General features: G+C 40.4%; 1 protein-coding gene across 4 annotated transcripts in view; it reads left to right on the plus strand.

The window, feature by feature from the left end:
• VGLL4 (vestigial like family member 4) overlaps positions 1-27075 on the plus strand; it is a 155408-nt gene that overhangs the window by 72911 nt on the left and 55422 nt on the right. The window lies entirely within an intron of this gene.

Below are 27075 nucleotides of genomic sequence, written 5' to 3' on the forward strand. Positions count from 1 at the left end.
ATTCTTATTGCTTATTACTTTCCCCTAACCATGAGGTATTTCCTTACTGTCTTGTAGTGTTTCAAGCTATCTCTGGTGGATAGTAAGAGAAAAAGTTATTTCTTAATCTGTTCGAACGTTATCTACGTGCGATTTGAAAACGTGGTAATGGCCTGGGTTTGGGTGGCTGAGAGGCATCTCTAGGGGAATTCGGAGTGGCAGGAAGAGTAGTTTTTGTTGTAACCACACAAATCAAGGAGACATCTTTTTGTTTCTGCAGGAACCGTTTCTGTTTTTTCTCCTATAGTGAACTGAACATTGCTCTTGAAAAAGAAAACAGTTACAAAACTTGGGAGGGTGAGCTGATTCACTTCTATTTTTCATGTACAAATTTCAGGCTGTTTCCTAATCCATTGAAAATTTACCCTTTGCCCTTCAAGGAAAACAATATCATTCATTTTGTTTTTTATTTAACTCTATGGATAAGGATCTTGTACTTAAAGTTTTCTTTTAAAAAGGGTTTTTTTTTTTTTTTTTTTACTCCTACTAGTTCCAGTTATGACAGTTTTGGTAAATTGCTTTCTTTGAAACACCTCTGTTAAGTATCATCTTGCTTCCAAACTGAGTCATTTAAAAGGCAGACTTCTTTTGAAAGGCATATGTGTAAGTGACTGGGTTTATTTCCTGTAAAATTAACATTGCAGTTTTTTAAACTTTTTTTGTGTGTGTGTGGGAACAAGAAATAAAAACTTTTAAGGTAATTTCTCTTGTATTGTCTCTGCCAACAAGTAATGTGATATTTTCAAAAACAAAACACAATATCAGCCTAAGAGAGGCATATAAGGATTGTTAGGAAATTGATACCAGATTAATTTTTCATGTCTCCAATTGGTGGTAGTCAGGAATAGCTTATGGAAGGCTTGTGCAGGTCAGTTTCTTGTTGTGTAGTATATAATGTACATCTGGTTTTCTTCCCTTCTCCCTCCTTATTTGAGAAGAAGTAACTTTGATTCTGAAAGTTGAGTAGGTATATGGGATAATAAGCTAAAATCTGTTTGGTTTAAACATCTGCTCCTACTTTCCTTATTATGAAAGTTAACATTATTTTAACACCAAAATAAATACACAGGAAATGAAGAAAAGCACAGCAAAATATGAGTGGTGTTCATAGTGAGTTGTTTATGTCCCAATGGTTTTCTCAGTGTAAACACTGCACACATCTGGTCTGAACTCCAAAGGGTGTTTTGAAAATGGGCATAAATCATACATGGGATTTTTTTTTTTTGTAAGAAAAGTTGTAACAGTTATGGTTTTTTTAAATTCAACATTTTGAGAATATACATTTTAAACATATCAGCTCCCTAGCATTCCAGGGAAGTTATTTGGAAAATGGAATGTACGGTTGGTAGGCAACATTTGATTTCATTTAGGGCACAGGCAAGTTCCATACCTCTGAAGAATAAGGGACAGATTAATTTTCTGACTTTTTGGTTTTGAAAATTAAGATGTGGATGGTTAGTTAATTTTATCATCTAGGTTAGTTATACCATATTCTTTAGTGGTATAAGACATAGCTCTACTCTGCACAATAAACCGTGTGTCTGCACCATCTTTCTTCAGCCTGTAGCCACTTACACACAAATAGATCTTTTTAGCTAATTATTTTGTTGCATACAAGGTCTTCTGAAATCTCACTTTAAAACTGACTAGAAATTGTTTAAATGTGGACTCCCTGCTGTGTAACTGCTTCTTGGCACTTGCCTTTCCCCATAGTTGTCTGGAGGAATAATTGAAAAGAGAATCAAGGAAAAAAGTTAACCACACAAATAGCAGGTTTGGGTGGGAGCCATGGGGCCTTTTAGAGCAGGAGAAGGAGAAGATAGGCAAAGGGCCGGAAGAATCTGAGTCTGGCTAACTTCTGGAAACTACCTAATTACCTTCACTGCTGATGAGCAGATTAGCAGAACTGTGCTTGTGTTAACGTAGCTGTTCAAACCCTCATGGTTCATTGCTACCATTCGCAGCAGTTACCACGTCATCATCCAGTTGTACCCACTGGAAGCTCAGTTTTGCCTCTGTTTCTATGAAGGGGTCATAGGGCAACCCCAGTCCTCATTTTTTTCCCCTCTGAATTCCTGAGCATAGCCCACTAGAAGGATGAAAGCCTGGTGAAGGCAGGGCATTCTGTCTTGGTGACCACTGCATCCGTTAGTCCTTCCAGAGCCCCTGACTGGGCTTTCAGGAGTGATTTAGAATGGAGGCTGACTCAAAAAAAATAACAAAACAAAACAATTACTACAATCTCTCCAATGGCAGTTGTAGTTGCTACTGTATAATTTAGCTCTTAATTATACACTGCCTTGTATTCTCTAATTATCTAATTATTGCAGAGCTATATAGGGCCTTAAACATCATGTAATACCTTTGCCTTGTTTTTGCCAAGGAAACTGAGGCCCAGAGAGGTAAATTGTATGTTATTCCGAAAGTTTACTTAGAAAATTTGTGTCAGAATTGAATTGAGATTAGAACCCAGTGGTTTTGAGTATTCTATGATTCTTATAATACCATACTGCCTCTCTAAAATTATTTTATGTCTTATTTCCTCATCAGCTCCTTGATGTTAGGGATCATACTCTCCCCTGAGTACTCTCAGAGCCCCCAGCACAGGGATAACATCCTAGCTTACAGCGCAGTCAAGCCTTTCTTCTATTTATTGTCCAGAAGTCAGTTGTGGTCCAAGTTCCCAGGCTGCTGTGATGTTCAGGAAAGAGTAGGTAAGATAACTCTAGGTGACCAGCCTCGTTGGAATGTGCTCTCCCTGCTGCTCTGGCACTTAGCTGTGCTTTTCGTTTTTCTGATTGTGCAGAGGAGGCCCTGTGTAGGTGCCAGTTCACAAGGAGTGAGTCCCCCGAGGGAGCAGGGGGCAGGTTAGACCACTGACAGTTCTCAAGATGGCTGACGGTTTTATTTACATAATTACTTGGTGCTGAAAACTTAGGTCCTAATAAATGTGCTCATGGTTGGCTGTGGCTTTAAGCTGCTGTTAGTGATACTTTAATCATAGGTTAAGAGCCATTAGTGTATAATTTGGTAGAAGAATTCTCTCCTCTTATTTAATAGTGTGATTTACGTTGGGAGAAAGTAAGAAAAATTGCATATCTATCGTGTTCCCCTCAAAGCTTAAGAGTATTCTGAGTTCTCCAAGTTTTAGAACTGTTCCTTGTTTTAGAACATAGTTATCACTTGTTTCATCATGGGCTACGTTTAAATTCATTGTCTGGGATTGAAAGGAAAATGCACACAGGAGAGTTGCTGAGTTGAGTGAGACCCTGTGATCTTTTGTTTTCTGCCAGTCTCACCACCAGTAGCTTAATGGAGTCCTGCTTTCATTGTTCTTTGTCTAATGAGCTGAGAGGCATCAGGAAACTTGGAGTGTTGGGTCCTATTAAAGGTGAAAAGGCCACAGAGCAGACCTATTTTGTACCAGGCTCCTGTCCCCAACCTTGCATATCAGGTGACAAGCTCTCAATCCGGGATGTATTCTGAGGTAGAACATCTGTAACTATTTTGCTGTGGATATTCATTTTACTTTAGCTTTTTACTTGTAGGAAAGAGTATCCAGTGAGGAAAGTGGGGGGGAGAGAGAACGACGGAGAGGGAGAAAATGGGAGGAGCTTGGTTCACAAAACATGCCCAGGTGAGCCCAAGAGTGCAGTGAGAGAGCCAGTTTGTGTTTCTAATTACAGTTTGCGAGGGAAGGTGTGATTATGCCCCTCTTCCTTCCAGCTATCCACCCTTGTTTCTCAACCCCCTTCTGAAAGAATGATTTTACTTGGCTGTTTATCTCTTGGAGCCTGCACTTGGCTCATGTTGGAAGGCAGATTTGTCTTCCTTCCTCCTTCCTTTCCTCCCTCTTGTCTGTGTCGCCTTATATTCCTCGGGTGCTTGGGTTTGTTGCTGTGAGGAAGATTAAAACATGCTATAAAGTTACAAAGAAATCCTCCTTGGCACAGGAGGAGATTCCAAACCTCTCAATATAGTTTAGTTCTGCTTGACTGTGAGGATGTTGCAGAAAACTGGATTTTGTCGTGAAGAAAATTAGATCCAGATTTAGCACTTCTGCATGTACACAAATACATAAAAACAGTCTTACCAAGGAATGTTTCTGGCAATCTCTGTCTCATCTCTAAATGTCTAACATTTATTCAGTGACGATTTATATTTAGTGGTATTTATGTATTGCATATTTAGTTCATGGCAGCCATGTTTTTAGCCTTACTCAGCAACATTAGTTTGTAGCTCTTATTTTTTTAATGAACTCATGTTTCAGCCCCTCCTCCCCACTCAAAAAAACCTAACCATGGCTCTTATTTTTAAAGGCAGGGCCTGAAGATGATTTTATTTAATACTTTCTTCATTTGTTCTCTCTCTTTTCTCTTTCTTTTTTTTGACTTTCCTGAATCTTACTGTTCTGCTAAGTTCTAAGGAATTATTTTTCAGTTTGCTTTGCTGTCTTACCTTCTTTATTGCATTTTTTTTCCTTTTTGTTGTTTTTTTTACAATTCTGTAGATTGTTTTAATCTCAGGGTATTATATATAGGATATGTTTTAATCCTATCACTGAGTCACGACTAGCTGAAAGAATGTTTATTTACTCTAAATAAAATAGAAAATCTGTTCTTAAAGTCCTCTTTAATTTGTTGCTATTTATAGGATATTTCCAACCTCTTTTAACATTTCACTCTTTTGTTTGCAAAGAAGTCTGTAAATGTAACAAACTGAAATATATTTAGTTAAGTGATCAGAGAAAACTCAGTACTGTCCTTTTGTTTCCCAGTCTCCATTCTCTTCAGGGTTTATGGGATGCCTGCGTTTTGCTAAGGAATGTATTAGGGGTGTCTCTCTTCTCTCCCAACACTTTTTGTTATGAAATATGCCATACATTCAGAAAAGTACATAAAATGTGTCGTCTGTAGTTTAAAAAGTGAACAACCTTGTAAATAGGGCTAGGTTGTAAATAGTAACTTGCCTCTTCCACGTTTTCTCTCTTGATCAAATCCCTCTTGACCCAAAGAGGTTATCACAATTGTAATTTGCTTGTCTGTATACCCTCACTACCTACGTGTGTAATTCTAAAAAATTGGCTTAGTTTTGTTGGTTTTTTAAAAAGCCCTATATAATTGGAATTATCCCATATGTCTTCTTTTGTGTCTTTTTTTTAGGACACAAGAGCAGTGAAAATGTCCTATGAGGTTGTGTTTTCCACGTGAAGCTAGAGTGTGGAAACTCTTGGCCGTGGAATACATACTCTGTGTCCCAGCCTCCCTTCTCATCCACCAATGGCTCCATTGTTTACTAAACAGAGTTGATGACACTTAGGGCTCAACTTTTTTTTCAGTTAGTATTTTGTTCACATTCTTCACCACCTGTTGAAGCTCTCTCACCCTTCATACAGTGATGGAAAACTGAGAGTTAGGAAAATTCTGCACTATTTTGTAGAGTGGAAAGTGGGGGACGGTTCTGGAGATACGTAGGTTAATTAGGGTCTGAACAGCGACTTTAGTTCTGCATTAATAAGCAATTTGCTTAAAGGCTAATACTTGTTACAAGTCAACTTTGTTGCAGTGCCAGGTTTCTTTGGATTTTAATCCAGGGACTTTTGGATACACAGAAAAAGCTTAAATTGCTCCAATATTCAAACAATATCTGCATTGTGTAGAGATGGCTGTTAGGGAGCAACAGATATCTAAAACAATAGTTTGCATTATGTACCATCTAAAATTATGAATGAAAAAGAATTATCCATATGCATTGCCCTTGATTTTTGTTTTATATCTGTTTTACATGAAAATAGTTGCCTGTTAATTTTTCTTAGCTAATGATTCAATTTTAATAGAGTGAATTCCAGAACTTAATGGTTTGATGCAGATGTGCTCTGCCAAGCAATCTAGCAAAGTTGTTTACACTGCCCGTAGTCCAGCTGGACAGTCTATACTTCCTTTATAATGGTTAAGGGAGCGATGAGTGCAAATTTCTGGATGTTTTCCCTCCTTTGAAAATAAACACACCTTCCATTATGTGGCAGCACTTATCAAAGTGACAATGGATTAATTAAAATTTTTATTTTAATGTCAACAGCTTTTTCCTTTACCCATTTTATTTCATTCTTACTATGTGTGCCCTTTTAAACTATTGTTTTCCTGATGAGCCACTGATAAACTATTGGCTGACCCCACAAAGAACCTGTGTTTTATTTTCCTGCTGAAAAGTTACAACTTCGTTGCTAGTACTTAAAATCACCCATGAGAGTGATTCAGGGTGCTTTTTAAGGGGTATTTAACAGCAGTTGTACCAGGCTTTAAGTTCTTTTGAGTAGAGGGTAAAAGGGATGGAAAATAGTAGTCATTCTCAGTATAAAACCCATGTAAAGTTTTCTAGCATAGCTCTGCTGAATTCAAAATGGGGGCGATTAACACCACTTTCTGGAGACCAGGATAGGAACCTTTTTTCCATTAGAGGCTTCATACCAATGAAAGATGACTGACATTGGTAGGGGAAGAGGTGACATAAAGTTCCAAAACAAACAGTGTACATCAAGTATCACTCTTGACGTTAGATACATTTAAAAATATATGTGTGTGTACTGTACTTGGTTCTATATCTTTTCCTATAGAGAGAATGTAAGAGGGCCTTCTTAGAGAACTAGAAGAATCCTTGCACATCCTCTAAGGAGAAAATAGAGGAACCACCACGTCGTCTTGCCCTCCTGCCCGCACATTCTTCTGAATCCACCTCCATCCTTATTTCCCTTCTTTCAGGGTAGGAGGAGGTCAGTGAAAGGCTAATTCCTCTGTTGGTGGTCACAGTTCCAGCCCTTCTGGCCTCAGGGACTTAACAGTGATCTGTTTCTTTTCTGATTTCCCCTTCTTCCCCTCCTGGTTCTTTCTCTTCACCATGTGCTTAGACACAGGTCTCTCCCAATCTGGAAACTAAACAAACCCTTCCCTAAACCTTGTGTTCCTTTCCAGCTATTAGATTGTCTTTTTCCGTGCCATCCAACTTACCGGAAGAAGGCAGCCACTTGCTTCCTGCCCATTCCCCCCTCAGTCTGCTGTCATCTGATTTCTGCTTCCACAGCTCCACCGAGATTGTTCTGGACAAGGTCACTAAATGATATCCTGGTGGCGAGTTCATTAGACATGGCTTAGTCCTTACCTTAGTTGATCTCTTCCTGCCATCTGGTGCTGACTCTTCCGAATTCCTAAAATTCTTACCTCCTTTGGCTCTCATGCTTACTGAGTACCCACTCTCCTGGGAGCCAGGTGCTGGTGAGCAGCATCACTCCTGAGGGGCTTCATGGAGCTCCTGGTGGTGGGGGGGCAAAGACGTGAGCCAGGCTGATAAGCATGAAGAACAAACTGTTGTTGAAGTTTGAGAACAGATGGGAAGGGACTAAGATGACATAGAAGTAGGACAGGATGTGAATCTGTGGCACTGGCTTAGGCAGGAGATGGTCATTATGTTGGCGGTCACGGAGGAAAGTGGTGGGTAGATGTGTGGCTACTTAGAAAAGTGATGGGGCTTGGTGACGGACTGAGCAGGGGAGAAGGACATAGGGAGGGAGAAGACATAGCAGACGGTGGGGGTGCCTCCCAGCCCCCCGGCTTGCGCTAGCGGACAGAGGGTGCTGCCTCCTGCAGAGACGGGAAACACAGGAAGAGGCCTGGGTTCTGGGGCGAGACCACGGGTTTACCTTCAGATATGTTGAGTTTAAGGGCCTTTGAGATTTCAAAGAAGAGGTAAGTATTAGAAAGTTGGGTGTCAGAGGAGCTCAGAGGAGAGGCCGCTGCTGGGATACTACAGTAATTTGGAATAGAGAATAAATGAATGAAGCTTTGAGCAAAAATGGTCACTTCGGAGCAAAGGCCAGAATAAGTTGAAGAGGTCCTGGAAACTCATCATCTCTTAGTTAGGTCTCCATTAATTTTCCTTTGTATTGCTAAAATAATGCCATAGGTGATCCCTGCTCCTAATCTCATCCCCTTCTCGGCCTTCATCCATAGAATTGCCAGAGTGTCCTTTCTGTTTACTGCCGCAACATCACCTGCCAACCTTCCCTCCCCCACACCCTGTAGTCCAGATGTGTCAAACTGCTTCCTGTGTGAGCCATTGCTGCTCTCTGAAATCACCCTGCCCCTTTCCCTTGGCTCCTATTCATCCCTCAAGGCAGGGGCTTCTACTAGAAAGTGACCCCCACACCCTACCTTCCTGGGGGGCTGGATGTTTGTATTTTCATGTTATCATACTTCTGCCATAGAATTTATCTTGCTGTGTTATAAACTCACCTTTCTGCCTGACTCCGGTTTCTGGGAGGGCTAGGATGTTTGTCTTGCATCTCCCCATTCTTAGCACCAAGCACATGGTGTCTCCTTATGAATGAATCTACTCCAGTGTGTTTTCATTATAAATAAGGAAACATTGAAATTGTGTGATTCACCCAAGGATACTCAGTTGGTGATACAAGTGAGTTTCTTACCTTTTACATGTTGTTCTTAGAGGAAAGAAAGATAGCTGGGAAATGGAGGGATATCAATGAGAGGAGAAGAAAGGAAGAAAAGACCCTTTCTCAGTTTCTGTAGAAAAACATTTGAAGCGGGCTTGTTGGTTGGGAATAACTGCCTTTGCTCATCTTGCTTTAGAGTTAGTTCCTGGACTTTGGATAGTCTTATTAAGTGAACTCACCGTTCATGGGAAAATACTGAATACCAGGCACAGGTTCATGTGCTGGGGATAGAGCTGCTCATAAAACGGCCGGCAAGATCCCTGACCTTATGGATCGTTCTAGCAGGGAAGGGCAGACCGTGGACAGGTAAAGAAGATGACCATGAAAAGTTACCACCGTTTGATGTCTGTCAGCTGGTTTGCTGTTTAGACTAGCTCTATGCAAACTTGTAAAGTAGCTGCTTTTATTTTTAAACTTTAGAATATAAGTTTGAGCAGATGATTTATTTCCTCCATGGACTTGTGACAGATTTAAGAGTATATTAAAGAAACTTTTAGAAAATTCCTTTGGAATCTTAGAATATGGGATCTTTTACTTGGATTATTACCTGTGGCCTGAGAGTTAGAGTCAGACTGCATCATTCCATTGTATCTGTCTACTCTAGTGGGAGCTAGCATTTCTTGAGATATTATTAACTTTTACAGATTTTTTTATTTTTTGTTTTTGAAGTATTACTAACTTAAAAAAGAAGATTAAATGGCTCATTTGGGTTCTAATAGGAATAAAATATATTTAGAATTACAAAATCCAGTGAATTTAAAAAAGCTTAAGAAATGGGTAGATTAGTTGTATGTTCTTAAATAACTCTGATCAGACCTTGACAAATACTGTCCTGAATAGAGATATTACAACAACTCAGAGGGATTTTCTGATTATGAGCGCTTTGTGCTAATAGAGAGTATTTGGTGAGGGCTAGATGAAATGCAAACCTCGGGCTTCATTTGGATAATGGACTAGGGTTTTCCATCTGTTCACTTTTCTTCTTTCTTTCTTTTATTTTTATTGAGGCACAATTATTTATGGTGAAATCCTAAGGGTATGGCTTCATGAATTTTTTCCCTTATTTTTTTCAAAAATAAATCAGATTGACTTGGAATTTTAAGAGTTTATCACACATACAAAAGGAGAGAGAGAGTTCGCTTACAGAGACCTCAAACCAAAAAGTGGCACAAAGTCTCACTTTTATAGCAGTCACAGCACAACTTATAGAGCATAAAGGAGAAATGATTTTTACCTTTTTCATGCATGGCTGTCATATATTCTTTTTTAAGGCAAACAGCTGTTCAAGCTGATTTGTCCTTAGCTGATTCATCCATGTTGTTGTAGTAGTTTGTTCCTTTGTATTGTTATCGTATAGTCCATTGTGTGAGTATATCACAATTTGATTATTTATTCTAAGGTTGATGGATATTTAAGTTGTTTCCAGTTTTTAACTATTATGAATAAAGTTGCTTTGAACATTTTCTTATTGTAATAAAACATACACAACATAAAATGTATTATTTTAGCCATTTTTATGTGTACAGTTCAGTGGCATTAAGTACATTCATTTTGTTGTACAATCTCTACACGTTTTTATACATGTTTTTTGTGGACATATACATGCATTTTGTTTGAATAAATATTTGAGTCAAATTGCTGGATTATTGGGAGTGTTTAATTTTTTAAGAAATTGCCCAACTGTTTTCCAGAGCGGTTGTACCATCTCACTCTCCCAGCAGCCGTGTATAAGGATTCTAGGAACTCTACACCTTGACCAATACTTGGTGTTGCCAGTGTTTGAAATTTTAGCCCTGCTGGGGATGTATGGACGGTGTTAGGTGTTGCTCATTGTCAACGTATAATTCATTACTTATTAGGGCACCTATTATGATGCTGATGATTGGTACTATGCGAAAAAAGACATGCTCTTTACTTTTGGCAAGTTACTGTCTAAATTAGAGGTTAGAATATGTATATTTCTTGCCTAATTTCAGGGCAGAGGTAGTGATTTCAGTATTGTCAAAGGAGAGGTTGTTTTTCCAAATGGGTCAATCTAAGCCATGGAAACCAGCAGGCAGCCAGATTGAGGGATGTGAAAAAGCACCAACGTGGCACAGAGGACTCTTTTTTGGGAACACTTTCCTTTAGTATAGTGGTGCTTTGCTTTATTTCTTATTTGGTAGTGATTCATCCAACCACTGGCCTCTTAAAATAAAGCTCAAGGATTAAGCTCTCTTAGTTCCAGTTTGATTTATTTTCTGGTTTGCCTACCATTCTCTCCTTAGGTTCTTTTAATTTTCCCCCATTTGGAATGCCTTTCCTACTCCTTTCTAGCTACATGAATTCTGTGTATAATTCAGGTGTGGCCCAATCTCCCTTTATGAAACTTTGCCTGAAACATTTTATAGGCAGCAATTAGACTTTAACCCTTTTTTCTTTTACATATATATTTTGAGAAGAATATCTCTTCTTATTGGCTGCTTTTATTTCTTTTTGAATACCAAAGAAGTGCAGATCATTGTAGAATATTTAGAAAACAGACATACATAAAGAATAGGTAAAGATTGGCCACACCCCTGAAACAACCATTATTGCATGAATTATTTCACTCTATTCTTCTGAGTATATATAATTTAACACAAATGATAGTGTATTTAAGTTTTTATATTCTGAATTTTCTTTTATTCAATATTGGGAGAATTTGCTTTGATTTTAAAATTCTACAAAAATAATCATCAATGTCTGTATACTGTTCCTGTAGTTATGACACCATTTATCCAAATATCTCTCTGTAGTTGGTCATTAAGTATATATCCTGTATTTTGAAGGTCTTGATAGGTTTTGGAAGGGCCCGTTTTATTGCACTTTAACCAGCCTGCGTTTCCTCAAATCTTTGGCAATTGTTTGGTTCAGTGATCTCTCATTGTTTAAATTTGAACTTATTAACAGTGAGGTTGATTTTAAAAAAAAAACAGAATCCTTGTTGCAAGGGTTGATTTTATTTTTTTGATGCTCACTAGCTTTTCACATTTAGAAAAGCATTTTTGAAATTTTTAATCGATTTTTCAAATTGACATATAATTGTTATAATTTGATGTTTCAATAAACATCTGTGTTGTATAATGATCCAATCAGTGTAATTAGTATATCCTTCACCTCATGCATTTATTATTTCTTTGTGGTGAGAACCATCAAAAGCCTCTCTTCTAGCTATTTTATAATATACATTATTTTACTGTTAACTACAGTCATCCTATTTTGTGTAACAGAATACCAGAATTTATTCCTCGTAATTGTAACTTTTGTACTTTAATGTTTTAAACCTCTGAGAACTTCAATACCTAGCAGATACTTTGTCCTCTTTCAATGCGTGAGGTAGTTATGGCATCCTGTTTTGAATTGCTATTCATTTGGCAGTTATATCACCTTGTATTTTATTACCTTTAATGTAAATGAAGTATGACTGATTAAAAGCAAATAAATATAACAACTTACACATCTAAATAAGTGTTCAAACTTGTCTTTAAATAGTTGCCTTGCCAGGTGTGGTGGTGCGTGCTTGTAGTCCTAGCTGCTTGGGAGGCTGAGGTGGGAGGATCCCTTGAGCCCAGGTGTTCAAGGCTGCAGGGTGCAATGATTGCACCTGTGAATAGCCACTGCCTTTCAGCCTGTGCAACATAGCAAGACCTTGTCTCTAAAAATTAAAAAAAAAAAAAAAGTTTGCCTTGGAAAATTATACATTTAACCTAACACTGTGATGAGCTCATTCTCAGAACATTGTTGGTTTTTTAAACGTTGGTCAGTAATTTAAACAAAACATATATACATATCAAACACTTAAGTACTTTGCCAAATACAGTTCAGTATGTATACTTATAAAATGAAGAACTAGTTTTCCTATGTCATTCTGAAGCCAATTCTACAAGTGGAGTTTGAAAATGTCTTTTAATTAGTGGTAATGTTCTTTGGAATAAGTAGGTTCAAGGTATTCTAGAATGACTACTTTGAAAATGACAACATTCATTTGCATGTTTACTGAAAAATTAAAAAATCCAATTTCACAGCCCCCCCCCATGCAGAATCACCCCCTCTAAAGTATAGATTACATGAGGGCAAGGCATCTGCCACCTCTTGTGTACCCCTCTGACAGAGGCTCTTTGCATTGTACTGTGCATGTGGCAGGCACTAAGTAATGTGTAATATTTGAGATCTGGAGCCCTTGTTTTAGAGGGATGAGGCAATTTTGTCGTCATACTCGGAAGACTGACCGTCTCTGGCTTTCCCTTTATTCTGTTCAGCTGTGCATACTCATTTACATCCCCCAGAGCAGTTGGCTGTCTGTGAAGTTCCCTTTGTGAGTGATATAAATGCTACCTGTTTTGTCTCTGAGTGATTTTCTGTGGAAAATCATTCCCACTGAAGAGACAGGATAACCATAGCTCATACCTACCACAGTGGTGTTGAGAGCTCAGTTTGGGAAATAATCGTGGCACCTTCAAATATTTATTACTGAATTTAAAGGTTTTGAAATCTCCAGCTGTGCTGGATCCTATGTGTCATGAGAAAAAAACAGAACAGCTACTTCCTGCCCTTCCCAGGGCTTATATTTTAAGTAATAAGAGGAGAATGAGAGACACTTGGATGCATATCCACCCACACAGGTGTTCATTTTGTTTTGACTTTGTGTCCTGTGTTTGCGTGCATGTATTTTTTTTCCCAGTTTATATCTTTGGATTCGGAAGAATTTCCCTTCCGTATGTGATTCATCTTCCATATTTGGTTCCATTGCAGCTGTGACAATTGCTCAGTTCTCACAATGCCCAGGGCTTGTTGAGAGTCTTGGAAAGATTAAGAGCCATCATTTCCACTCTCCCCCATATTGGCTGTGTTTCTGCTGTAGCTTTTAAAAGATGATAGCTTTTTAAAAAAATAGTATTTTAACAGCTTTACTGAGAAATAATTCATATAACATGCAATTCATTCAAAGTATACAATTCAGTAGTTTTTAGTATAATCACAGTGTTGTACAACCATCACCACGATCTAAGTTTAGAGCATTTTCATCACCCACAGAAGAAACTGTATCCATTAGCATTCACTCTCCACTGTCCTCTCCTCCCAAGTACCTAGTAACTGCTGATCTATTCTCTGTCTTCATATATTTGCTTATTCTGGACATTTCATATAGGTGAAATCATACAATAGTTGGTCTTTTGTTAATTCATTCCTTTTTTTTGCTGAACAATAGTCCCTTGTATGGCTATACCACATTTTACTTATGCAAAAAATAATGTGTTTTAATAAGCAGTTCTAGCTCCTGGATAAAGGTAAATCCCATGTGCAGTTGAGCAGTACAGACTGCAATGCCTTCTTCACTCCAGCTATGAAAAAGCAAGAGAAAAACAAGCCATTTTGTTTGCAGACTTGTACTTGAACCCCCAGCAAAAATGTCACAATCCCAACCCTATGGTATAACCCCTCTGGAACAATAGTATGGTTTATTCTTAGTATCAGAGTGGCATTTTCTGTTCTGTGATCTCTGTCTAATTTCAGATAGAGATGTATCTATATAAATAAAATTTGGCATTTTCAAACCTGTACTTTGAAAGACTTCAGAACTGAATGTCATTCAACCTAAACCATAATGGATTATAATAAACTAAGTGTGCTACAGTTTTGTTCTCAGTTGTCATAGAACCAGGTAAGATGGACTGCCAAATGCCAGCAATACTACTTAGGAGGACTACTCACAGGATTTAAAAGAAATGGATTCCCATAGATGAATTATCTGACACAAATGGTAACATCTAGTTACCATGAGTGATCCATTCTGTCATGAAGTAGTACTTGAAAAAGAAAAAGCCTCTGTCACACTATTGAATTTTTGGAGAGAGAAACCTTTAGAAGCTTGTATATGATTCTGGACATGTTAATTATTTTATTTCTTGTTTTGTAAATATTTTGTAAATATTCATGAAATGAAATGAGATGTTTTAAGAGGCAAATCCACTAAAGAGCATTCTGGTCTCTCTCTGTCTCCTCTGTCTGTTATGCTGGGCTGTTCTTACTCCGTCCTTCAGTTACCTGCTGTGGCATCTAGAGAGTGATCATGGTGGCTTTGTGGTTGTTCAATCATGAGCTAGCTGGGAGACCATTTTCCTTCTGAGCAAGTTGAGACTAGTTTCTGCAGTTAAAGTGTTAGTTTCTCTTTGTTCCCGTCCTTCTCCCATTTTTCTAGACTATGAGAAATTTACAAACTTGTTAGTTATGGACTCTATCTTGCAAAGCTTGTGGGGAATCAGTTTTGTTGTGCAAAAGACATATAAGAAATATATGGCAGTATATGTCTTCAAGAAATACAAGGCAGCAGACAGTAGAGCCATTTTCCATATGGGGAAACGGAGGCACCATAGGAGTGGGGAAGTCACTTAACTAAAGTTCTGAATGCTAAAGAGGTGAACATTAAAAAAAATTACTTAGAGAAATACACCACTGTTTGAAAATAGAGGTGATCTCTCTTAAAGGAGGAGGTCTTTAGCTATTTCACATTTTATTGTTGGCTGGAGGTAACCAGGACTGCCTAAATCTTGCTCTCTGAAACTCAGTTAATCAGGCATTTCTTGAGTGGATATGACACATATAGTCATGTCATCAGTTCTCTCTTCTTTCACATCACTGCCAAATTGTCCCTTAGAATGTTTAATGCCATATTGGCCAATCATAGTAGTACTCAGCTGTCAGAGTGGAAAAGGCTAGTGAGAATATACACACTAGTATGCATAGAACCTCCTGGGGGCATGCTAGCAGTGGCCTGATCATAGCTCACTGTAACCTCCAATTCTTGGGGTCAAGCAATCCTCCTGCCTCAGCCTCCTGAGTAGCTATAGGCACACAGCACCATGCCAGACTAATTTTTTCATTTTTTGTAGAGACAGGGCCTTGCTATGCTGCCCAGGGAGGTCTTGAATTCCTGGCCTTGAGCAATCCTCCCGCCTTGGCCTCCCAAAGTGCTGGGATTACAGGTGTGAGCCACTGCACCCCGCCAGAATATACATGCTAAATAAGTCTCTCAGGTGATTCTGATATAGACGGTCCAGGAACCACACTTTGAAAACACGTGGAGCAGTGAACAGGAGCAGCTGAATGAAAAACAGTAAGGGAAATTTCCACGGATTGATGAAAATAAATTGAGGACCACTTTGCCTTTACTAGGAGCTCAGTAGAGCATTTAAATCTTGATCAGATTTAACCAAAAGTTAATTTATTCCCAAATTTCCAGAAATACATTTGTCACATGAAGACCGTTGAACCTGAACAGTCATAGAAATATCCATCAATACCAACTTACAGAAAATCTGAGATAAAGAGTATACAGTTGACCCTTGAACCACATGGGTTTGAACCATATGGGTCCACTTATATGTGGATTTTTTTCAACTAAGTGGATGGAAAATACACTATTTGCAGGGTGCAAAACTGGCATATACAGAGGGCTGACTTTTCCTACACTTGGGTTCTGCAGGCGGACTGCAGGACTTGAGCATGTGCAGAGTTTGGTATATGCGGGGGGCGGGGGTCCTGTGACCAATCCCCTGCTGTATGCTGAGGGACGACTGTAATTTCTCTTCAGTGCACAATACCTACTTGTAACACTTTGCTGAAAATAGAATCCTTTGCTGCTTCTATTCCATAGGCCCTTTCTTCTGTTCCTTCCAGCAAGTTGGCAGAGCCTTGACATTATCACAGGGGATGATCTGTTGTCTTAGTGAGGGGACTTTATTGTGTGTGGGTTAATGTGGAAGCTCGGATTTGGATATGTATGGGATGACGTCACTTTCTCCACTGTGCATTCAGCCAACCTTGGGATCCATAATATGTCTAACATGAGAATCTTCAGTGAGCAGCCATCCACCTTTGGCAAGAAAGGTTAATAGGAGGTATTTAAGATGTTTAGTGAAATACCAAGTGTTTAAGTAAATGGGTCATCCCAAGTTGGAACAGCCCAGTGTAAAGAAGAAAATACAAGAGTCTTTTCAGGCTTTAGTTCTCGGTCCAGCAGATGGAAACCTCTCAATTACATGAGCTCACATCTGTCTCTCTGATTTGCTGGGGTTTGTGCCGTAGTGTGCTGTGGAATTGTTGGTTATATAATCCCTAGAAAGCATGATTGAAGTGAGATTGACAAAGAGCTATACCCTGAAGGTTAATGACACAGAGAGAATAGGGGCCCGGAGAACTAATCGTAAAGTATAAATGTCAGTGGTTGCAAACCACTCATCCATTTAATTTGCTAGAAGTTAATATAGTCTAGTAGACCCCAAATTAAAACGTTTCAGTTTTACTTTATTTCCTCATTAGTCTAATTCCCATTGACCTTGTGTCAAGGCTGAAACAGTTTAGGAGCCTGCTAGCATGGGAGCAGTTTTAACAATCATTGTCAGCATGGCTTTAAAGAAAATGGCTGGCATCTATTAATCGTGTGATGCTGTATTTCTTTATTTTGTAAAAGCACTCAAATAAGCCTCTGAGAACATGGATTGAATTTCTGAAGTACCAGAACATCTATGGTGAACATCACCATTATTTTTCATCCCGGAGTTTGCTACCCAGGTCTGTGTGGTGGATATTTAGCACTGGCTGGGGCCTCAGCAGAGGCTGGACTATCAAGAAACAGGATGGAAAAATAATGGCTTTTAGAAGAACATTTGTAATCAAATTCACATGCCTTGTGAAAGAGGTACGAATGAGGGTTACGTTTTGTGTAAAGATCTTTTGTTCCTAAGTCTGAAGGCTGTAGAGAACTGTAATAATAGATTTGAATCAAAAGACCACTCACAGAATAGGAGAACATTTCTGCAAATCGTGTATCTGAAAAGAGACTAGTAATCAGAATATATAAAGAACTCTTATAACTCAACAATACAAAGACACATAATGCAATTTAAAAATGGGTAATGGGGTTTGAATAGAAATTTCTCTAAAGAAGATGTGCAAACGACCAATGCGCGCATGAAAAAAATGCTCAGCATCTTCAATCATTAGGAAAGTGCAAATCAAAACCACAGTGAGATCCACCTAGTAAAATAGCTGAAATAAAAAAGAAAGACAATAACAAGTGTTGATGAGGATGTGGAGAAATTAGAACCCTCATACGCTACTGGTGGAATTGTAAAATGGTGCAGCTACTTGGGAAAATAGTTTCAGGGTTGCTCAAAATGTTAAACATAGAGTTCCACTCCTAGGTACTTACCCAACAGAATTTAAACTGTTCCTGTAAAAATTTGTCCACAAAATGTCCATAGCAGCATTATTTATAATAGCCAAAAAGTAGAATCAATCCAAATATCTACCCACTGACGAATGTGGGTAAATAAAATGTGGTATATCCATTACAATGGAATATTATTTGGCAGTACCAAGGAATGTACTATTGATACATGTTACAACGTGGATGGACCTTGAAAACATTATGCTGAGTGAAAGGAACAGATACAAAAGACACACAATTATTAGTGATCCTATTTTTATGAAAAGTCCAGAGCCGACAAATCTATAGAGACAGAAAGTAGATGAGTAGTTGCCAGGCTGAGAGAGGGGAACATGGGGAGTGCCTCCTAATGGGTATAGGCTTCTTTTTGGGGTGATGGAATGCTCTAAAATTAGACTGTGGTGATTGTTGTACAACCCTGTGAATATACAAAAACACGTATTGGACACTTTAAGTGGGTGAATTATATGGTATGTGAAATATATCTTGATGAAGCTATTGTAAAATTTGGAGATTTGATGTGGAGAATATTGTTATTCAATTCATTCGATTCTTTGCAAAGTTCTTTCTATGTGTGTGTGTATCTGCTTACATTTAAATATTTTTCGAAATATTAGCTCAATTATAAACCTTAGGAATGGCACCTGTAGGTCATTCAGAGACTATTTGAATGCCAGGCTTTGCATTTGGTGCTGGGAGCATTCCCTGCTGAGCCTGTAACCACAATGGCTCTTCTCAGAGAGCTCACAAACTGGTGGTGTTATTTCCTAGCCCTCTTATGAGAAACAAAGGGCCATCATCTATGTTGAAATTAAGATAATCTCTACAAAGAATAAGCTGTGTGGGCTCGAGTGTGGGGTTCAGAAGTTGTGGACTAGGGTGAGGAGAGAAGGAGGGGGTAGAATTCCAGGTAGAGGTGATCCTCTAGGGCCAGTGCACAGGGATGGCCAAGTTCAGGTGTGAATTGGTTGCTTTTCAGCTTGCATGTTGTCGTTGGCTCCTAACAGTCTGCCACGTGAAGTCCCAACTCTTTATTTAGCAGGGCTCAGTAGAAAAGGCAGCCCCCGACTTTCCACGTAGAAGAGTGTTAGGGGTGGCAAGTCTGATTAGAAGTGGGCACCAGCCAGAGTTTTCTGCGTAATGACTGTTTATTTGAGGGGGCATAGGGGGTGCTAAAGCCATCGGATGACCAAAGCCTGCGCCATCGCTAGCCCTGCATTAACGGGGCCTTCTTCTGCCTTGCCTGCTGCCTCTTTCTCTTTTTTTTGCCTCCTCATCAGAGGTAACTTGCTGCTTTTTCACCTTTGTCCCGTGGACCCCAGTGGCTCGGGGCGCCACGCTGTTTCCCACTGTGCTGCACCAGCCGTTTCTTTGACTTGTGGGATTTTGTTCACTGGCAAACTCCTGTGCACCCTTCACCGTCTGCTCTGCTCTGTTGGAGCTGTGGTCCCCGTAGGCAAACCTTCTGGGTGCACATTCAGGCTTTCCTATTTCCTGGCCATGGGACCTCAGGCAAGTTGCTGAGCCACTTTTTGCCTCCATTTCCTCCTCTGTAAAATGAAACTAATGACGGTCCCTACCTCAGAGGTAGTTGGGAGGATGAATTAACGTACCTAAAGCTTTTAGGACATCTCCTGCACCAAGCACAGGCTTCTCCCAGCCTGATTATTAATTCAGCTCCCTCTGCACTTGTGTGTGTTCCACTACCAACAGTCAGTTACAGGGGGAGTCCTGTCAGTTCCCTGAAAAGTCTCCAGTATGGCCAGAACTGTAGATAATAAGATTGTTCCATGTGTTAAAGTCATCCCAGGGAGTCTATTTTAGAAAGGAGATTAGGTTTAATGACTTAAGGGACCCTAAAGTCTTTACCGCCTAAAGGGGCCTCTGCTGAGGTGCTGTGGGTGGGTGGGAAGGCGGGGCCCAGGGGTGGATGGAGTGGAATAGGGGAGTGTTATATGATCACAAATCAGCCTGATCTCCCCCTCCCCTAACCCCACAGTGGCTCTGGGCCAACTCTCACCCAAGAGCCTGAAACAAGCCTGGCAGCCCTTCCGCATCCACAAAATAAGCATCCTGAGTTAAACTGCTGGGAAAATGAGACTTATTGCTATATCCAGGATCTCTCAAAATTAAGCTTTATTATTACACACCATTAGGCATAAGGTTTCCTCTCTTATATAAATACAATTGTGCATTGTTTAGAGATGCCAGCTGCTTCAACAGTCCTTGAACCTCATTCATTTATTTTAATTTTTGCAAGTGTGGAAGTGATGTGATTATATTTTGGGGTTACCAATCCTCTTTACATCCAGTAGGAAAACATTTGAATTCATTTTTGTCATTATGGTCCTATTTTGCATGATTAGTGTAGAGATGAGAGGCGGTGGGAATGGCATCCCGTCCTTCCATTAAGCCACAGCTAGCGTCTGGTCCTGGGATGCTTGCTGTCACCTCACCCAAGCTCAGCTGTACCTTTGAAGTGCAGGGCGAGCCTTTCATCTTTGATCATTTTCGCTTAATGACAGCCTGGCCTTTGATCAGCTCAGTTTTCCTCTTTCTTTGCCTTCATAATGAGTCACTTGGAGGTAAGGAGAGACCTGAAGTAGGCCCAGAAACGGCCACAACTTTTATGAGCACAATGGTTGATTGACCTTCATATCTTAAATAAATATACCAAAGGGGAGTCAGCCCTTCCTGGCTCCTCATTGATAAAATTTGCTCACCGGATAATGTAAACTTAAAAAGAGAGGGAGGCGGGGAGGATAGGAAAAAGTAGAAATGAAAAGCAACATTCCTGTCCCTCAATATTTCAGGTAGTTTAATTTGAGGGGACCCCCTTCACCCTTAATCTTGCAATATAAAACTTCTCAGCATCATGGGAAGATTTTATTTAGGGAACACATTAAGTTTTACATGCTAATGGAATATTTGTTTTTAGACTAAATGTTATGACTATGATTTAATCATCTCTTTTTTTTGGAGCTTGGTAAAGAAACAAAAAGTTCTTGATTGGGTATAATTTTTGTATAAGATCTTAAGATTTCCATTTAACGTTAAAATCTAAGGAATAAATCTGCAATTACCCCTTTAAAAAGCAACTCAGGTTCACCTATTCTTTGGTTATGCTGCACACCATTACTAAACCATTTTTCCTTAATATGAAATAAAAATACATTTTGATATTTAATTGCTCTTATCCATGTATGATATTGTCTGTTTACCTCTCCAGTAAATCTCCAATAACTTTATTAATACTCTCTCAAGTTAGTCAGAATACTTCTAAACTTCAGTTCCAATAGCCTTTGACTTTATTTGTTGAAGAAACAAACATCTTTTAATAACAGCTTAAGTAAAGTATAGTTATTGAGTAAAATTTACCTGTAAAACCTCTCCAAAATGTACTGCATACTGTGAAAAACCCAACACATATCTGGATGTTAGCCTGACACCAATTTAATGAAGGATGCCGTATTGTAATTTTTAGAATTGGTTCATTTTAATATAGGTAGATTTCATTTCATTTGTTCTTCACAACGTAGATCTTACCCAGGAAATGTCTGTTGAATGAATGTTGAATAACTGGAAACTCTTAACATAATCCCTGCCACGAAACAGTAGACGTCTATATTATTTTATTTAAAGAAAATGAATTTTGGTATACTGAATTTTTTTCTCCAACCACAAAAGTAGAATCTTGTGATAATATTAAAAATGTCAGCTGATAATGATGAAAATGTGGATGTATTAATAGAGGGTTAATTAGACTTCATTAGGCCAACCAGTGGAACTTAAAATATGGGGTTATATTGCTAACTCAATCTTTATTTTCCCTCTTATATTGATAAGCTAGGGAAAAAAGTGTAGCTTTCTGGCTTTTTCAGTTCATACATTTTCTCAGTTTATAAGAAAGAAAGACCATCACTGAACATTGAGCGTTATTAAGAAGAAGAGGAGGAAGGCCTGTTTTGAAAAGGTCAGGTGAATGCATGAGCTGAAATATTCTCCCAGTGTCTGACCTTTCCTTAAAGTGTCTCTTGGACCTGCCTCTTCCTCATCCTCACTGCTGTGAACATTGTCGAAGCCTCTTCCCCTCACACTTGCATCCATTCCCTGTCCCCCGGCTCAGGTGTGTCTTGGTGCTCTGTGGTTAGACCACCCTTCTCTGAAGTCTTCCTTCAGTTGTGTCAACACTTCCGGTGACTCCCTCTCAGGTACTCAGTTCAGTACATCAAGTCTGAACTGTTCTGCCTGTGTTCAAAGCCCTTTCTAATCTGACCCACCCATCTCTTTAGCCTTAACTCTCTACTAGTAGAAGAAATGAACCATTTGTTCTAGTCAGATTGACCTTGCACACACGATGACATTCTTGCTCTCTGCCTTTCCACGTACGGTTGTCCCCACCTGCAGTGCGCATGCCTGCCATCTCCAAGGGTCCAAATCCTACCCAATTTTCAAATTCCGTTCCTTTTAGAGCTAGAATCGATGTCTTCCTTATATAAAATGTCTGTAGCATCTCTCTTTTTTTGACGTGTACTAAGTTTATTTTTTAATCTTCAAATTAATTAATATTTAAAAACGTTCCTCATTTTAATTCCCAATATGATAAATATTGGTAGGTAGGTATAACATACCTAAGCAAAAGCTCTTTGAGGCCCTCAATTTTTTTTTTTTTGGTAACAGCTTTATTGACATATAATTCATATACCATACAATTCGCCCATTTAAAGAGCATCTCACTTATTTTGGCATTTATAATGTTCCTCCTTATAGTTATTTATCTCCATGACTTATCACTCCCACCAGAACTGAGTTTCTTACGACAATGCCAGACTCAGACATCTTTGCGTTTTCCTTAGTTCTTTGCATAGTCCTGCAAACATACCAGGCACTACACTGCTTCTGAATGACTCACATCTCTTATTCTTTCTGCCAGCCCTAAATCCTATACATTGTTTAGACAAGGCTGAAGTCAACAATTACCTTTTTTTTTTTTTTGAGACACAGTCTCACTCTTGCCTGGGCAGCTAGAGTGCCGTGGCGTCAGCCTAGCTCACAGCAACCTCAAACTCCTGAACTCAAGCGATCCTCCTGCCTCAGCCTCCCGAGTAGTTGGGACTAAGGCATGCGCCACCATGCCCGGCTAATTTTTTCTATATATTTTTAGTTGTCCAGCTAATTTCTTTCTATTTTTAGTAGAGACCAGGGTCTCACTCTTGCTCAGGCTGGTCTCGAACTCCTGACCTCGAGCAATCCTCCCACCTCGGCCTCCCAGAGTGCTAGGATTACAGGCGTGAGCCATCATGCCCGGCCAGTTACCTTTTAAAATAAGGGCTCCATGTGTCAGTTTCCAGGATGATGTGACAGCAACACAAGCCCACTTACGTGTCATTTTGAGATGAAGACCCTCTCAAGAAGAGAGCTCGGGTGGCAGCTTTCATAACAAAGGAGAATGACTGGGGCTTGCCGCTGGAACAGAATGAGTTGGATCTAGGAAATGGCCCAATGGTTAACCAGCCTGGTCAGAATGTTTGTAAATAGGCCAGGTGCAGTGGCTCACACCTGTAATCCTAGCATTTTGGGAGGCTGAGGCCGGAGCTCAGGAGTTCGAGACCAGCCTGAGCAAGAGCGAGACCCCCATCTCTAATAAAAATAGAAAAAAACAGCCTACAAGTCGTGGCGCTCACCTGTAGTCCCAGCTACTGGGGAGGCTGAGGCAGGAGGATCACTTGAGCCCAGGAGTTTGAGGTTGCTGTGGGCTATGATGACACCACTGCACTCTAGCCCAGGGGCAACAGAGTAAGACTCTGTCTCCAAAAAAGAAAAGTTTGTAAATGGTTGGCTGAGGGTTGGGTGGGGAGATGGAAGAGCATCCCTAGCATGAGTTGACAAGCGTGAGCAATGGAGTCTGGGGTGGAAGAGGAGGGAAGAGAGAAAGAGATGAGTAGGGCCAGTGAGACAGGGTAAGGTGGGCTGCTGAGGTCTAAACTACCAGGTTGAGAAAGTTTAGACTTGACCCCAGCAATCCAATTTATCAGGCACTGTGATCTCTCATGCTGGGAGGCTGGTGACCATTTTGGAAGATTTACTTTCTGCCCCAGGTATGAGATGAAGCGAGAAGGAAGAATGGAAAAGATGAGGTTTGTGTTAATAGCTTTTATTTGCCTGAACCATACAGGTCACTTATTAAACAAATGTTTGCTGAGCACCTGCTTTATTCCAGGCAGAGTATAAACCAGCCCATGATTGAGTTGTGTTTTTTTTTTTTCAGTGTCTTTCATATGAAAATGTTGTGTCCCAAATTGAACTTATATTGATTTGTTATCAGGGACTTTAATCTGGTTTAGTTCCAGGCTCTTGCATTACAAATAAAAGGTGCTTAAGAAATGAGTAAGAGACTGAGTGACAGTGACAAGATGCATACCCCCATACGGTTACTGCAAAAGGGTTCAGAAGGTTACTTGCTTATAGAGAAATCTGTGAACACCACCTTAACCAAATGACCAGGCTCAGCTTCCCCAGTAACGGGGTGACCTGGCACCAGGTGGCTTGTGATGCAGTGCAGTGGGGAGTGCACAGTGTCACTTCGGGAGTATTTTTGCCCAGAATGTTTAACTCGGATCTAATCATGAGGAAATGATCAGGCTACCAAAAATCATGGGGAGCTAATCGGTCTGGATTGTTTAAAAAAAAGTCAATGTTATGAAAAAGGAAAAAAATCCTTTAGATAAAAGGAGACTAAAGAGACCTGGCTACTGCTTGGATGGTGTGTGGTCCTTGGCTGGATCCTCCCCCAGCCTCCCTGCCACCAAAAACAGATAAATTCAGTTGGAGAAATTTGAATATGGATTACATATCAGATAAGGGCGATGTATAAACTTTAACTTTGCTGGGTGTGATCACAGTATTATGACTCTAAAGGAGAATGTCTCTGTTCTGAAGTATTTAGGGGTGAAATATCAAAGTCTTCAAGTTACTTTAAAAAATTATAGCAAGAAAAAGTATATGTGTGTAGCTCAACAAACTGACCAAAATGCTTATAATAGGGGAATCAAGCTAAAGAGAATGGGCGGGGCATGGTGGCACACGCTTGTAATCCCAGCACTTTGGAAGGTGAGGCAGGAGGATCTCTTGAGGCCAGGAGTTCGAGATAAGCCTGGACAACATAGCAAGACCCCTGTCTCTACAAAAAGTTTAAAAAATTAGCTGGGTGTGGCTGTGTGCACCTATAGTCCAGCTACTTAGGAGGATCGCTTGAGCCTGGGAGTTGGAGGTTCCAGTGAGCTATGATCATACTACTGCATTTCAGTGTGCGTGACACAGCAAGACCCTGTCTCAAAAAAAAAAAAAAAAAAAAGGAAAAGGTAAAGAGAGTGTGGTGTTCATGGTTCATTCGACTTTTTGGTAGCTTTAAAATTTTCTGCAATAAAAAGTTGGAAAGATTGAAATTATTTACTTGTGCATTTAGCCTTTCAGTGATAAGGTTTGCAAAAGCTGACTTTAAATCACTTGTCTCACCGGGCTTCATGGTTATCAGACCCTTGAACAGTGTGTGTGCCTGAGTTCCTAATGCTGCTTTCGCTTGGTCCAGACTGGCGTCTTTGAACTTTGTGTCCTGCTGTAGTCCTTGGAAAATTTACTCTATGGCTTTAGAAACCAGCATATTTAGCAACACTAAGTAATACAGTGAGTTAATGAGTCTCTGTGGGACATCAGAATGTCTTTCTGAGACATTTGACTTGGGTCATTTGTCACGTCCCAGACACCTGCCCACTCCAGCTCTGTCTGAGGCGTGGCCCTTAGTGAGATTTCATGTTCAGAACAGGGAGGCCCATGCGCGAGCCTTTAGCGGTCTGTGTACCCGTCTGTGTGAGAAGTTTGAATTGATTCCTGGAGGCGTCATCGTGTTCCTCAGAGTCTGGACTAGAACTGCAGAGACCAAGATCGCCTGTTTGATGGTATTACTAAATAATCTGTAGATTCTGGGTTGGAGCCGGACAGCTCAGCCCCGGTGGATGGTATCCAGAGAGGTGCTTTGGGGGCTGGGGCTGACGCGTGCCTGCGAGTTGGTTTCGCAGGTGGGGATTAGTGTGGAATGGCAGAGAGGAGTTCTGCACAGATCCTAGGGAGGGAGAAGGCGACTGGACACAGGCAAATGAGAGTGGGAGGCGGAGGAAGGCCAGTTTACTGAGCACCAGCGATGTGCCGGGCACTGTGCCGAGTCTCTTCTTTAATCCTCGACATGGCTGTGGGCCTGTGTGGGGGTTCACGGTGCCGTTTGCACACGCGTGGAAACAGTCACAGAAAGGCAGCTGCCCCGAGCTCACCCAGCGAGCCCCTGGGGGAGCAGATTGGGAGTGCTGACTGACCCGCGCTCCTTGTCCCTTAGGTGGTGGAAACGATATCTGTACTGACATTATTAGAGGAGAGGGCCTCTTGTGACAGTGAGAGTGACAGTGGTCTCCTTCATCCCATCATCTCATCCTCAAAATGGGAGTTGTACCAATTGATGGAGTTCAGCAGACAGTATCATGAATGGCTTGTTCCGGGCTGGGACCTTCCTGTAAGTTTTCACTGATTGTCACAAAAATCCCTTACGGTAGATGAAGAAATAGAGGCTCAAGGGACATGAAGAGACTGCTGAGATCACATATTTTTCTGGCCCCGAAGCCCACTTTCTACCATGTTTCTCTGTCACGGGGCCGGAGTGGCCGGGGATGTAGAATGGCTGAGATGCTCTGCGCCTCCCAGGCGGCGCGTGGTGACCACATGGCGAGGCGTCCTGGAGGGGAGCAGGACGTGGGTACCAGCAGCTGCCGTTCTGGTGGCTCAGAGGGTTATGGGAGATCAGAGGAAGGAAAGTCTAATTTTCCATTCTATCCCTCTGCTTCCAGGTTTTATTCCCTCTTTGTCTCCGCCCCCCCCCCCCCCCCCCCAGTGGTTAGTGACTGATTCTAGGACTCAGCCTTCTCAGGGCCTGTGGCCCTGTCATACCTTCCAGAATTGCCTTCAATGAAAGAATGTTTTGAAAAGGCAGATACTAGTGTACCACCATGGGTGCTTAGCCTGTCACATGACAAAAGGCGTGAAGACACAATTTCTTCGGGTATTTTTACCCAAAACACTTAGGTTTTGAAGAGGTAACACCGTTTCCTCCCAGTTTAATTCCTCTGTTTTGTGGCAGCTGGAGGCCCTCTGGAGACTTGGCTCAACTGTTGAAGAGGTTTGAACAAGCCCTTTTTTTTGCTCACCCTCGTCCAGCTACTCCTTCTCAACATTTATAAGC

The sequence above is a fragment of the Lemur catta genome, chromosome 5, assembly GCF_020740605.2.
Source record: "Lemur catta isolate mLemCat1 chromosome 5, mLemCat1.pri, whole genome shotgun sequence".
Taxonomy (NCBI): domain Eukaryota; kingdom Metazoa; phylum Chordata; class Mammalia; order Primates; family Lemuridae; genus Lemur; species Lemur catta.